Below are 11,946 nucleotides of genomic sequence, written 5' to 3' on the forward strand. Positions count from 1 at the left end.
ACTTTTGTATAAAAAGCACCACATAAATGCAATATATAATAAGTAAAAATCTCTAGAGGTTTATGTTCATGTGCAGAAAAACACTCAGATGACTGAATGAGAAACAGACTGATTCTTCCTTACCTCACCAAGTAACCTCTCTTTGAACTCTCCCAGAAATGCATTAGAAATTGAGATAATATTAAAAGTTTGAAATGTTCCCTCCAGATTCAATGTTAGTTTATTAATACTCTTGCACTCAAGAGCAGCAGTATTGGAGTATTACCACCGTAGACATTTGTGTGAATTCTACAATCTGTGAACACACATCTCTATTAATAACCACTCTGATTATTGCTGGATGCTTGAACATGCCTCCCTGGGTGTTTGAAGTGTAAAACTACACTGTGTGCCGTGTTTGAAGCTGGCTGTAAAGTGTTTGGAGAATTGCTTAAGTTTCAAGAGCTGTGTTCTGGGTTTTCTGTTTTTGCAATACAGGAGATTGTTTGTATATCATTTCCCCGCTGCCCAACACATGTACATCTGCATTCACACACAAACTGATGATAAAAGGACATCTTATGCTTTTAGTTATGCTTTCTTTCTAAAGATTTATTTTTCTATTGTCAACGGAAATATTTGGTTCACAAGACACCCAAAATTCAGGGTGACAACATGCTATATATATTTCAGACATGCATAATTTGACTGTTGTGGACGACTGGTGGAAATACTGTAGGAATCAGAAGTTGTTCAACTTTTGTTATTACTTTAAAATGCAAATGCAAACCAAATATAACAGAATAAAACAATTTACGTTAACACGTTGTATTTCACATCCCTCATTCATTTAAATTACCTTTAACTTACAAAGTCTAGTTAACGATGAGTCACAGGCCCGACACACACCATCATATAAGGTTACCACCTTGGAGTCACTGTTCAGGGAGCCGTCATTAGTTATCTATAAAGTTTTGAAAGCCATGTTTTCCGTTATAAATTTTCATATATGTACTGCCTGCCAAAATCAGCATGCAGATCCCATCCAAAAAAAAATAATAAAGAACCCTCTTGTGAGTTACTCAGGGCAAGCTAACAAATTGCTAGATACCAAAAACTGGACAATACTCATTAATAACAGAAGCAAACTTTCGACTCAAATGGTATTTTGGAAAGCTGACACAATTTATAATATCTCTTTGGTGAACCATGTTGTATGATTTACACAGTCATGAAATTAAAAACCAGACTGCATTGTTAATCATCATTTTAAAGAAAAAAATAATAATTAAGAAACATTCACATTTTCTACAGTCATTCTGAACCCAGGCACACAAATATTTTTTTTAGGACACATCATAAAAATGCATAAACAAATACCGCTGCCTAGAATTTAAAAATGTGTCAATTTTAAATAGATAACACAGTGTCAGACAAACTGCTGCCGTTGCGTTTTCTTTTTTCGCAACTAGCCAGTTACACACTGGAGCAAGATGTATCACTTCTTTATTCAACATTTATGTGGCAGATGCAGTTTTAAAATACAAAAATATAATCTATCTGACTGTGAAAATCTATAACTGGCATGGCCAATACAAGGCATTGTCACACTGCTTGTCCCTCCTAATTTCAAACTTGTTTTTCTTGGGACATATAGTGGGCTGTTTTGCCTAGACCAGCAACTAGCTGATCATATACAATCTTAGGTTTAAGGTGATAAGACCCATTGGCTTGGTAAACCATACCGAGTTATCCTTTGACAAATGTGTAAGGTAATAACCCTTTTCCTGTATAATACATCAATCTTTATGAAAAAAGATCCTAATGATTAAATATTCAAATTTAATTTAACTATGACTTACTTTTACTGCCCATCGACCAAATGGCTTGTCATCGACGATGAAGTCAACCATCTCGCTGGCTATGTTATTTAAAGGAGGAAGTACACAGTCCAGGGCCTTGGAACTGAGGAATGTAGCCTAAGTGATCTCCTGGACCCCCAATGTCCAGTGACCATTGACATACTGTGTATAAGATGACACAGAATGATCATTGAAAACGTAATCTGTGTTGTTCAGAAAGGTCTGTCAGCGTCAAAGCAGGACTGTATTGTTCTGTCTCAATACCTTTGCTCATTTTTTCGTTATCTGCTGATGTAGATATTATAAGATTTCATATATTTTGTTAACTAGGTCTATTCCATCTAAAAATCAATGATTGGGTGTCTGAACATTGAAGGAGCACTGTATACAAAGTAATTGTTCAGTGAGAGTTTTATATTATTATTATTTATTTATTTGGCAGACGTCTTTATCCAAGGCAACATTCAGAGACTTGGGGGTGAACTATGCATCAATAACTGCTGCTGCTGCTGCAGACAGTTACAATAGGACCTCAGTTTTACATCTCATCCGAAGGATATAGAAAGACACATATAAGAAACCAGTTTCATTTTGGCAAAGCTCAATTATGGGCTGTCTCAGCGTGTAATGGCCTCTTTCCAATACAACTGGAATCACATAGTAGTAAGTTCTTCGTGCACCTGGATGACTTGCAATATTGATACATTACAAAAGAAACTTGAGATATATGTAGGCTTTGTGACTATCACATAGATAGTCTATAGACACGTAGCGTACTTACATGTGAATATCAACCTAGTGTTATATCCCACTGTGGAAGGGTGGTGGGCAATTCACTGACACACACAGGAGACAGACGTTTTATTTGAAAACACTGCACTGGTGCCCAGTTTTATTATTTTAGCTGTTTTTTTTTCTTTTAGCCCATAGAGGGCGCTGTTGTCCGTGGCCTGAGTACCGGCAACGGTACACAGGACCACAGGAATACCAATACTGGTAATAATTAAAAGCTGGCGCACTCACAGGTGCTCAAAATAATAATGAATGCATAACCAAGCGCAGTACTTATGGGCCCAGCAATCCCCCAAGGCTCGCCTCTCAGCCACTCAGAGAGAGGGAAAGCCAACACACCCTCTTCCCCACCTCTCCGTGTCACTGCCATGACTGACAGGCGGATCTACGAGGCTGCTGCCCCCTTCCTGCAGTACCACGCATGCGCCAGATAGTCAGCACAGTCTGCCCTGTTACACCCAACATGACTATGCCACAGCTAGGATTGTATAAAATAGACTTATTAATCAATGGCTCAATAAAAAATTAGTTGTGTCACTCATTACAGTGCACCTGTTTTTTTCCCATTAAGAGAGTAACCCTTTTCCAAGTGTGTTGCACAACTGTACATAACCACATGGAAAAATACTACAAATAGGTGCTTTAACTTGGATCAACATTCTCTCCCACCTATGTGTTAAAAATAAACAGAATTAACTGAAAAATGAGTATTAGTGTTACTTAATAAATAAATGTTAACCTATTAACTGTGGTTCGGGGAGTGGAGCTAGGCCCCCCTGCATCCTATCATCTTCCTTCATCAATTAAATCTTCCTTATTTAGCCATCAGTCACTCCTATCTAGCTGTCTTGTGTTTTTTCGTTTCCTCCTCCTCTAGAATCTCAACCACCTTTGCATTGGTCTGCTCTGGGGGGTTAGTGATTCCACTTTCTCCAACCCTTTGTAAGCTTTCCTTCATTTACCTCTTAGAGGAGGGTTCTCCATGAGGCAGAGGTGACCCCTGGGCAAACCCCGCCTTTAGCATGCACGATCCCTTGTTTTCTTCTCTTCAGGTTCTGATGCCTCTATTTATCTCAGGGCCCCCAAGCGGTGGGACCCCTCTTCTTTATGTTGGGCTTGTTTTCTTTCTGGTTTGCTAGCCTCTTCGTATGTCGGGTCACCTCAGAGACGGTATCCCTCTTCGTATGTCGGGTCACCTGAAAGGCCTCCTGTTTGTCGGATCTCCTCAGCGATGGAACCCCCTACTATTACATGTTGGGCCTTTGAAGAGGCGGAACCTCTCTCATGTGTTTTAATACATACTAATCCATGTTTTTCTTTTCAGTTCGCAAGATATCAGAGGTTTGCTTTACACAATGCAGCAAGAGAAAAAATAGAAATAACCCTAAAAAAATCATTTGTTGATGGATGAGGATCTGACACTGCGGGCAGTATAAGTCTGCTAGAAACAGCATGGGAAATGTTGCTAAGCTGCTATACCACTGTGAAGTACAAGAAGCAGTAGTTTTAATTGAAGGCAGGCAGCAGTCAGAAGTTAAAAAACTAATTCAGTGCATGTAAAGACTGTATCATTAGCCCTGTTCAGGATAATACCTGCACCAAGCTGGTGTGCTACAGGTTTTCTAACCACAGGGTGTCAGCATACAATATCTGAAATGTCACCAGGAAGCTACCGAGAAACTGAAAAAATAATTTTAGCATCCCTTATCACTGCAGGGGTAGAATTAAACAGTTCTAAAAGAGAAGGTACAAGTTTAATAACTAAATGCAACGATTTCACCCTGTGATACAGGTTTACTTTCATCCTGGAATTCATTATTAGCTCCCTTTCATTCTCATTTCTTTCATGGATTTGTTATTATATATACTTTTAATAATACATGTACATCTGGGGAGATGACATTTTTTTGATTATGGACTAAACAACAGAGCTATCAGATTTCAGAATCACCTAAAGCCATTATGCAACATATTTGATTAATACCAGCTGACAATAATTATACTGCATAAAACTACAGTTAAAGGCTTACAAAGTATGGGCAAAGTATGTAGAATATATATAATTAATTCTGTGCCTGTGCAGTGCACAGTTTTCTATTTATATTTATGAAGTACTATGAGCTATGAAATACTTGTGCCTTATAATATCATCATTTTGCATAATCCAGTTACCAAATTATTTGTACCAATTGGTGTTACAACAGCTTACCTAAACCATTTGCAGTCCTATGTTGGACCAGGTCCGACATCATCAAAAAGGCGTCAATCACAGGTCCCTAGTCGGTTTTTCTCCAGAAAAAGCAGAGAAAAGCTTTCAATGGCTGAGACATTTGCCAAGCTTTTTGAGATGTTATAGTAATAAAATAATGACTTGGAAAGCATTATTGAGGAGTTTGGTGATAATTCGAGTGATCAAGAGATGATTTATCAGTATGCACGACTATGAAGAGATATGTGATAAATACAGTGAACAAGGAGTGGGGCAGGGCTGGAGATGCAGTACTGAGCGTCATGTTGATATGCAGTGCTTTTTAAACCTGTTTTGCTGTGAATAAAATTACTTTTAACAGTGCGTGTAAAATAAAAAGCTTGTGTGAAAATAAATTAGACCTGACGCGCCTGACAGGCACTGAATAAATGGACCTCAAAGGGTTAAATAAACTTTTTTTTCACAAATCTTTTCACAGTGTAATTACCATATTAATTATGAACCCAAGAGCTGAGTTTCTGGTGGTAACTCACCATCAATCTGGTCACCAAAGTCCATGAAGCCAAGACCAAACACACGGACACTGTTGCACTCGTACACTCGTATGTCACACAGACCACTGTTCTCCAGGTCTGTTAGTTCTGGGGGATGACCTTGAATGAGAAACAATAGAAATAACTACGCACACATGTTAAATATGAGTGCATGTCATGTAGCTGCTTTTGTGGAAGGAATGACCCCCCCCCCCCCCTTAAACAAATAAAAGTAACAAAGCAAACAACAACATAAATAATACAATACAAATCAGAAGGAGTGACCTGCTGTAGGGTCACCTGGGTAAATATGAGAATATTTCCAGTTCTATAAATCAAGCATTCAGTAAACTTTGATAGTCATTATTACACATCTGAATCCCTACTGATCTCAGGTGGTATAACGCACACTAAAGATTTGTTACCCTCAGATTAATTTATTCAAACCTCAAAGAGCTGTTTCAGTAAAATGATGGCATTCCACTGTAAGATTATTGACTTCAAGCACTAAAAGGACAAGGTCATACAGGTACTGTAAATATAAGCAATTGTTCACATCCCTTCCTCTCCAGTGCCAATTTTTGATCTAATTTTAGTCTATTTACCTAGGCTGACATTATATACCAAAAGGACTAGATTTACAAAAAAAACAAAATCATGGGTATGTCACAGATCTAAATGCGTGCTAAAAGTTTTGAGTCCAATTTTCCTGTTTACACAGGAAATACAAAACTATTAATATTATATATTATATCATATTTCCACTTCGACCCTGTCTGCAGGTAATTAGTACACTGGTGTCATTCCGTGTTGTTCTTCTGGTAAATATAGGGCTTTCTGTAATTGTAATTTTGTTTTATGCATCATGTAATAGGACTCTTTCTGCTCTACTTCTCATGGGCTACTGGGAGTAAACAGAATGAATTTCAAAGTTGTACTGACAGCTCAGAAATTACAGCATGGTGTCAGCGTTGGAGATGATAAATACTCAAAGCAATTGAGACTGCACAGGCTCATCCTAAATCATGTTTTTCACTGAGTATGTATGCCTTATACTATCTACTTAACATATTTGTCTTCATAGAAAAACAGATTTTTTGTTTAAAAAAAAAAAAAAAACTGTCACTAACACTAAAGCAATGTACTTCACGCTGAAGTGTGTTTTTTTTTATTACCTATCACAATGTAAATGGCTTACATGCAAGACCAGGGGAAAAAAAAAAACTGTTCATATGGCGCCAAACAAGTACATTATACACTATTTAAGTACATCTTTTAATTTTAACCTAAAAATAGCCCATCTGAAAGTAACAGAAAGGGATACATTTTGACACAGGAGCTAGTTGTTACGAAAATGGCCTTGCTTTAACATTTGACCATAAATCTTTAATTGCACATTAATAAAGCCATTGCTGTTCATCCTGTTTTGTTTTCTGTAGACAATCAAAGGGCATATAGTACAGTCATCTGTGCACTCCTACGCTCTTAATATCTGTCCCATGTGCAGAGTATTTAAAACACTCAGATTATTTACTTGAAATAATCAAATTAAAGAAAATATATTTAAACATAATCATTATATAGAGCAGTACTGTACAATGGTATCTGTGCCAGTGTTCACCCTTATCTGTGTCTTAGTTTCAAATCCATTATATTGCTGGTATGGTACAGTAGTTATTTTAATATTATTTATCTCAGTGATACACATGTTTCTGTAAGGCTAGAGATCCTAACTTCTGTACCACTGTCAAGGAATGCACATTCTGGACAAACACTTGTGTGGTGAAATTGAACTAGGCATTACATAAATAACATAAGTACTTTTAACGCTTGTTATTATTACCTAATGTGTTTCCTCCATGCCCTTGTTGTCAATACTGTCTGTGAATTCTGTGAAGGTTCTGCTTATTCAAATAAATGTAGTTTTTTTTTTTTTTTTACCACACATGTGTTAAATAATAAATGGAAATAAAAAAGGCTCCAACAGTGATAAACTTTGCTTTGGCTCAGAAATTATGAAGGCCGTGTATTAGAGGTCTGCTCGGCCCTAAATTTAAAACTTGATCCGAACCCGACCCAACCAAACAAATCCAGACCCGACCTGAGCCCGAGCCCTTTGAAATATTTGCATACCCGACCTGACCCGACCACCTCCACAAATATCATAATTCCAAACATACGCTATTGAAACTAAGTACCTTCCGTGTAGAGGTTCTTCCCGATTTCCAGTTAAAACATAAATAAATAAATAAAAAATGAATAATTTACTTCCTTTCCTAATAATCCAACACTGATTTAAAAGAAGACAGCAACAGACTTATTCAAAACTTTGTTGCCATAAATAGCCACACAATAAGATGCTCTTGCAAATTTGTGTAATCATTTTGGACAACAAGAAGTCATGTACGACTGACTTGGTCCAGCCTCAGGATGAACATATCCCTTTTCAGTGTGCCGCTGCATTGATGAATTTCCTGTCTTCTTTCTGTCATATTCAGTAATATTTTGCAAGAGCTGCATTGTACAAAGCCACATGGACTTTTATTATTGAATACTACAATATTGTAATTTTTCCAAACAGTGGCGTTAGACGTACCATTCCCAGCAACGGAACATTCCACTGCTACACATTCTCCTGTTGATAGTTTTTTTTTTTTTTACTACATCAGCCTCAATATTTTTAATGTAGAGAATCTCTCCTCCGTACACATTTTTGGATAACTGACATGCACACTAGAAGTCCTTGCCACTCATGGCAGCACTTCACTTTCGCAAGATATTTTTAGACTGGTGAAAAAGGAAGCAGGAAGTGAGTTTTAGGAAGCACTTGCACACAGATGAAGAAAAAAAAAACCCTCAATTAAAATTTAAAAACACCATAATCCACTCACTGATAACACACTGACCAGACCCGAGCCGAACTATAATATACAAACTACACCCGACCCGACCTGAACTTAACACTTATTGTCGGGTCCCGTCTGGATAAGGTTGGGTAGCAAGGCTCTAGTGTGTATACCAATTACTGTAGAAAAGAAAAGAAAAGTAGGTAGTGAGAATGTTACTGTATAACAACTATACAGATAAAGAGGGTTGCTGAATAAAGTATACATTTTTTTTGATCCTGCTAATATACCAATTTATTAATCCACCTCTTGCTCATCCCCCTGTTCCAACCAACATAAATAATGAAATATATATACCACAATGATGAATAACATTCCACATCACAGTGGTGTTAATTTGATTTCTAATTTACGTTAAAACATATTTAGTAGAAAGGCACCCCAAGGTATTAAACACCTTGTACAAGATGCATGCTCATAATGTATCCTGTGCCTTTATCCATTGAAAAAAGTAAACAATTCACAACTGGGTCAAGTACCAGATTTGTTCGCCTGTGCATTCAAATCTCCTCAAACCTTCTAATGTTAACTGAACCAAGAACACCTGTTAAGACTTGCCATATTTTAAGAAGGTGTTTGCTCCAAAGAGCACTCTAGAGGAAATTAGATCCACATCCATGACTACACAGACAGGAAATACAGTACCATCTGCTTACCTGTTAGAGGTAAATAGTAGCTGTCGTACTTAGCCAGCTGTGCTTATCACATAAAATGGGTGCTGGTTTAGTTTAGTGAGATAACATTTTTCAATTGAAAATCTAATGAACAGCATAATTTCTTAAATAACCAATTATAAAGAAACCTTTAGACAATCTCTTCATTGTCATCTCAAAAGCTGGTCCTTATAAAAAGGTATTACTAAAAAAAATGTGAGTGATCTGTTTATTAACTCATTGTCCTTGTGTTAAACAGTGTAAAACTGAACTTTAAATCGGTTTCAAAAACCAAAGCTTACTGGACAACATGACCTCATTATGGCAGCCATTTGGGTCAGATGTCAACGCAAAGGTCACCGACACATTTATCCTGCAGGGTTTATATAACCCTGCATCATATCTTTACAGGATGATTTTGTCATGCTTAGATATATACTATTATTAGGGAGAGATATCTCTAGAAAAAAAACAAAAAAAAACATTAGACCTTTCTCTTTATGGGTTATTTATGGAATCCAAGTACAACCTACAATGCCCCAGGATTATACCATCCTCTGTGAATGAAGTACTTTCAATGCCAATGTCTGACAGTCAGTATTAAATCACTGGACCACTGTGCATTAAAATGCCTAACAGGGGCAGAGACTAGGGTTGTCCAACATGCTCAATTATTTGTTCCAGCTCCACTAAATCACTAGTTATAACTATATCCCCCTTTATGAAAGAAGTACCGCAATGCAGAAAAACAAAGTTTCCCCAAAGGTATAGAACCCAAGTGCTAGAACAAAGGTTAAATCCAATCTGAAGAACTTTCTCCTTACTGCTGGAAAGACTGCAGTCATGTAAAGTGTGCCTGGGAAAGCACTGGCAGACCCATTCAGTACAGAGTCCATTCCCATTACAGAACTTAGGACACCTCAGTGCAGTGATGGCCTCTTTGGTAGATCAAGTTGATCCTCCTAACATGAAGGGCTGCCTTGTCCTATTTTCCAAAACCCTTCTCTCACACTCATTTTCAAGAAACGGTGCCATTGCTTCCCCCCAAGCCAGATCATCCTTCAGCTGCAAGTCTAACATGCACATGTTAATGGCTTCATCCAGTCTTCTTCCCAACAGGTCTTTGCAAACAACCCCAATGGTGGAGTTGGCAAGGACCTGCTGGCGTATCTCCAAGGCTTTAGCTGATGTCAGGCCACTTGGAGTAGGCCATGATGGCTGAGCCGCAGGGCTCCTCTGGAAAGAAATACATAAAGCTCTCCACATCAGTCTGACTGAAACTCTGGAGTGTGAAGATTGGCAGGTATTCATAATAATCTTGTCTTCTTCTTCAACTTAATGTAATGCCCGGCCCTGTTTTATTATTAATTGTTCCTGTTTGATCAAAATCTCTTTCTAATGGCTGTTGAATATGCTGATCCTCTGAAGGACATCCTATGGCTTGCTGCTGTCGGGATGGCATCACATTGTCCCATTTTCTGATGACCTTGGTTAGGCTTCCTAAAGTCTGTACTGCTTCACGTTTCAGAATGTCAGTCTCGATTGTAGGAGTATTGATATATTCAGAGGTAACGTCAAGGAATTGGATGACTGAGGTGTAATCCACATTGTCGCTTGAGAAGCAGTAAGATAAAGGTGAGTGGTCAAATAACCCCCCCCCCCCCCACTGGTACTCCTTCTGGCACCTGCAGTAATGTTTCTTTTTCCCTCCTGTGGCTAGCGGTGTTATGTCAAATAAACTCTCCCCAGGTGGTATCCTGACAAAATAGAAAACATATTTAAAAAAGCCAGCAACTATGTTTAGATTTGAGTGAATTAAATAACGAGTCCTCTTATCTGGAATTGATTTGGAATTTCAGCCAATACATATTTTTTATGTAATATGATAATCTTAAAGGTTAAGCAATAATAAATGCCATTGTTGCTTTTTATTTAAGATAATACTGTTATAGCAGACTATCATGAATACTAATCAATTTCTACTAATCAATTAAAAAGCCATGTTTTTTTTTTTTATATTCCAGCTATTTGTAGGTATTTTATATTAAATTTAAATAAGTCTGAGTTATAAACGCTGCACAGCTGCGCTCCAGTGTAACCTTTTCTTTTCAACAGCCTACATCGCCTTGCGATTGTAGTCTGATTTCCTAACCTTGCAGCATTGCTGTTTTGTGTTTTTCTTCCTCTGCAGCTAAAAAAAAAGAAAAAGAGTAAAGACAGATGCGTGATTCCTCCACCGGGACCCGGCTCTGCCGTGCCCGCAGTTGAGTTGACTCCGCTGGATTGGCTCGGCTCGCCCACTCGGTGTGCGGCCCCCATAAAAACCCTAACCCTTCAGCTTCTGCTGTGTGTGAGTGTGTGTTTTTGTGTTGGAATTGATTGAGGCATCTTTGTAGCACCAGTATTTCTATTTTCTACAATACACAATACAATATATTTTATGCAAATACAGCATAAATAAATAAATAAATAACATAACATAAATAAATAACAGAAAATGCTTCTGAAGTTCATACCGCATAGTTATCAAAGTCTTTTTGGCATACAGCTCTCAGTCTGGCTTGCTGACTGTTGCATAATACAGTGTAGGTCCCTGCCGTCATATTTGTTTACATCGTTGAGTTGAATTTGTTTGAATTTCAGAAAGTCAGAAAACAGTAAAAGTGGCGTTTTAATCACCATTTTAGTTTTTGGAGCATCTTTCTTTTGTAATATGTTTTGTAATTCACAGAATCGCTCAGTAGTTCAGTAGTTTTTTTCACATTAAGCCATTTTCTCTTGTTGTGAGGAGTCGAGGTGAAGGGCGTTCCTTTGAAAAAGTTAGGGCAATAGTTCAAGCTATTTTTCCTCCTGTGATGAGGGGTTTTAACCAGAATTTCTAAGCACTGATTTATATATATATATATATATATATATATATATATATATATATATATATATATATATATATATACACATACACACACACACACATACACAGGATACTGGATATTACTGATGTAAATTGTGTAA

At 37.5% G+C, this 11,946-nt stretch overlaps 1 pseudogene; it reads right to left on the reverse strand.

Annotated features, from left to right (window-relative positions):
* Positions 1-11,455, reverse strand: part of LOC117426679 (von Willebrand factor D and EGF domain-containing protein-like) — a 29,477-nt pseudogene extending 18,022 nt beyond the window's left edge.
* Between the last annotated feature and the right edge of the window lie 491 nt (positions 11,456-11,946).

Source organism: Acipenser ruthenus, chromosome 11 (genome assembly GCF_902713425.1).
Source record: "Acipenser ruthenus chromosome 11, fAciRut3.2 maternal haplotype, whole genome shotgun sequence".
Lineage (NCBI taxonomy): Eukaryota > Metazoa > Chordata > Actinopteri > Acipenseriformes > Acipenseridae > Acipenser > Acipenser ruthenus.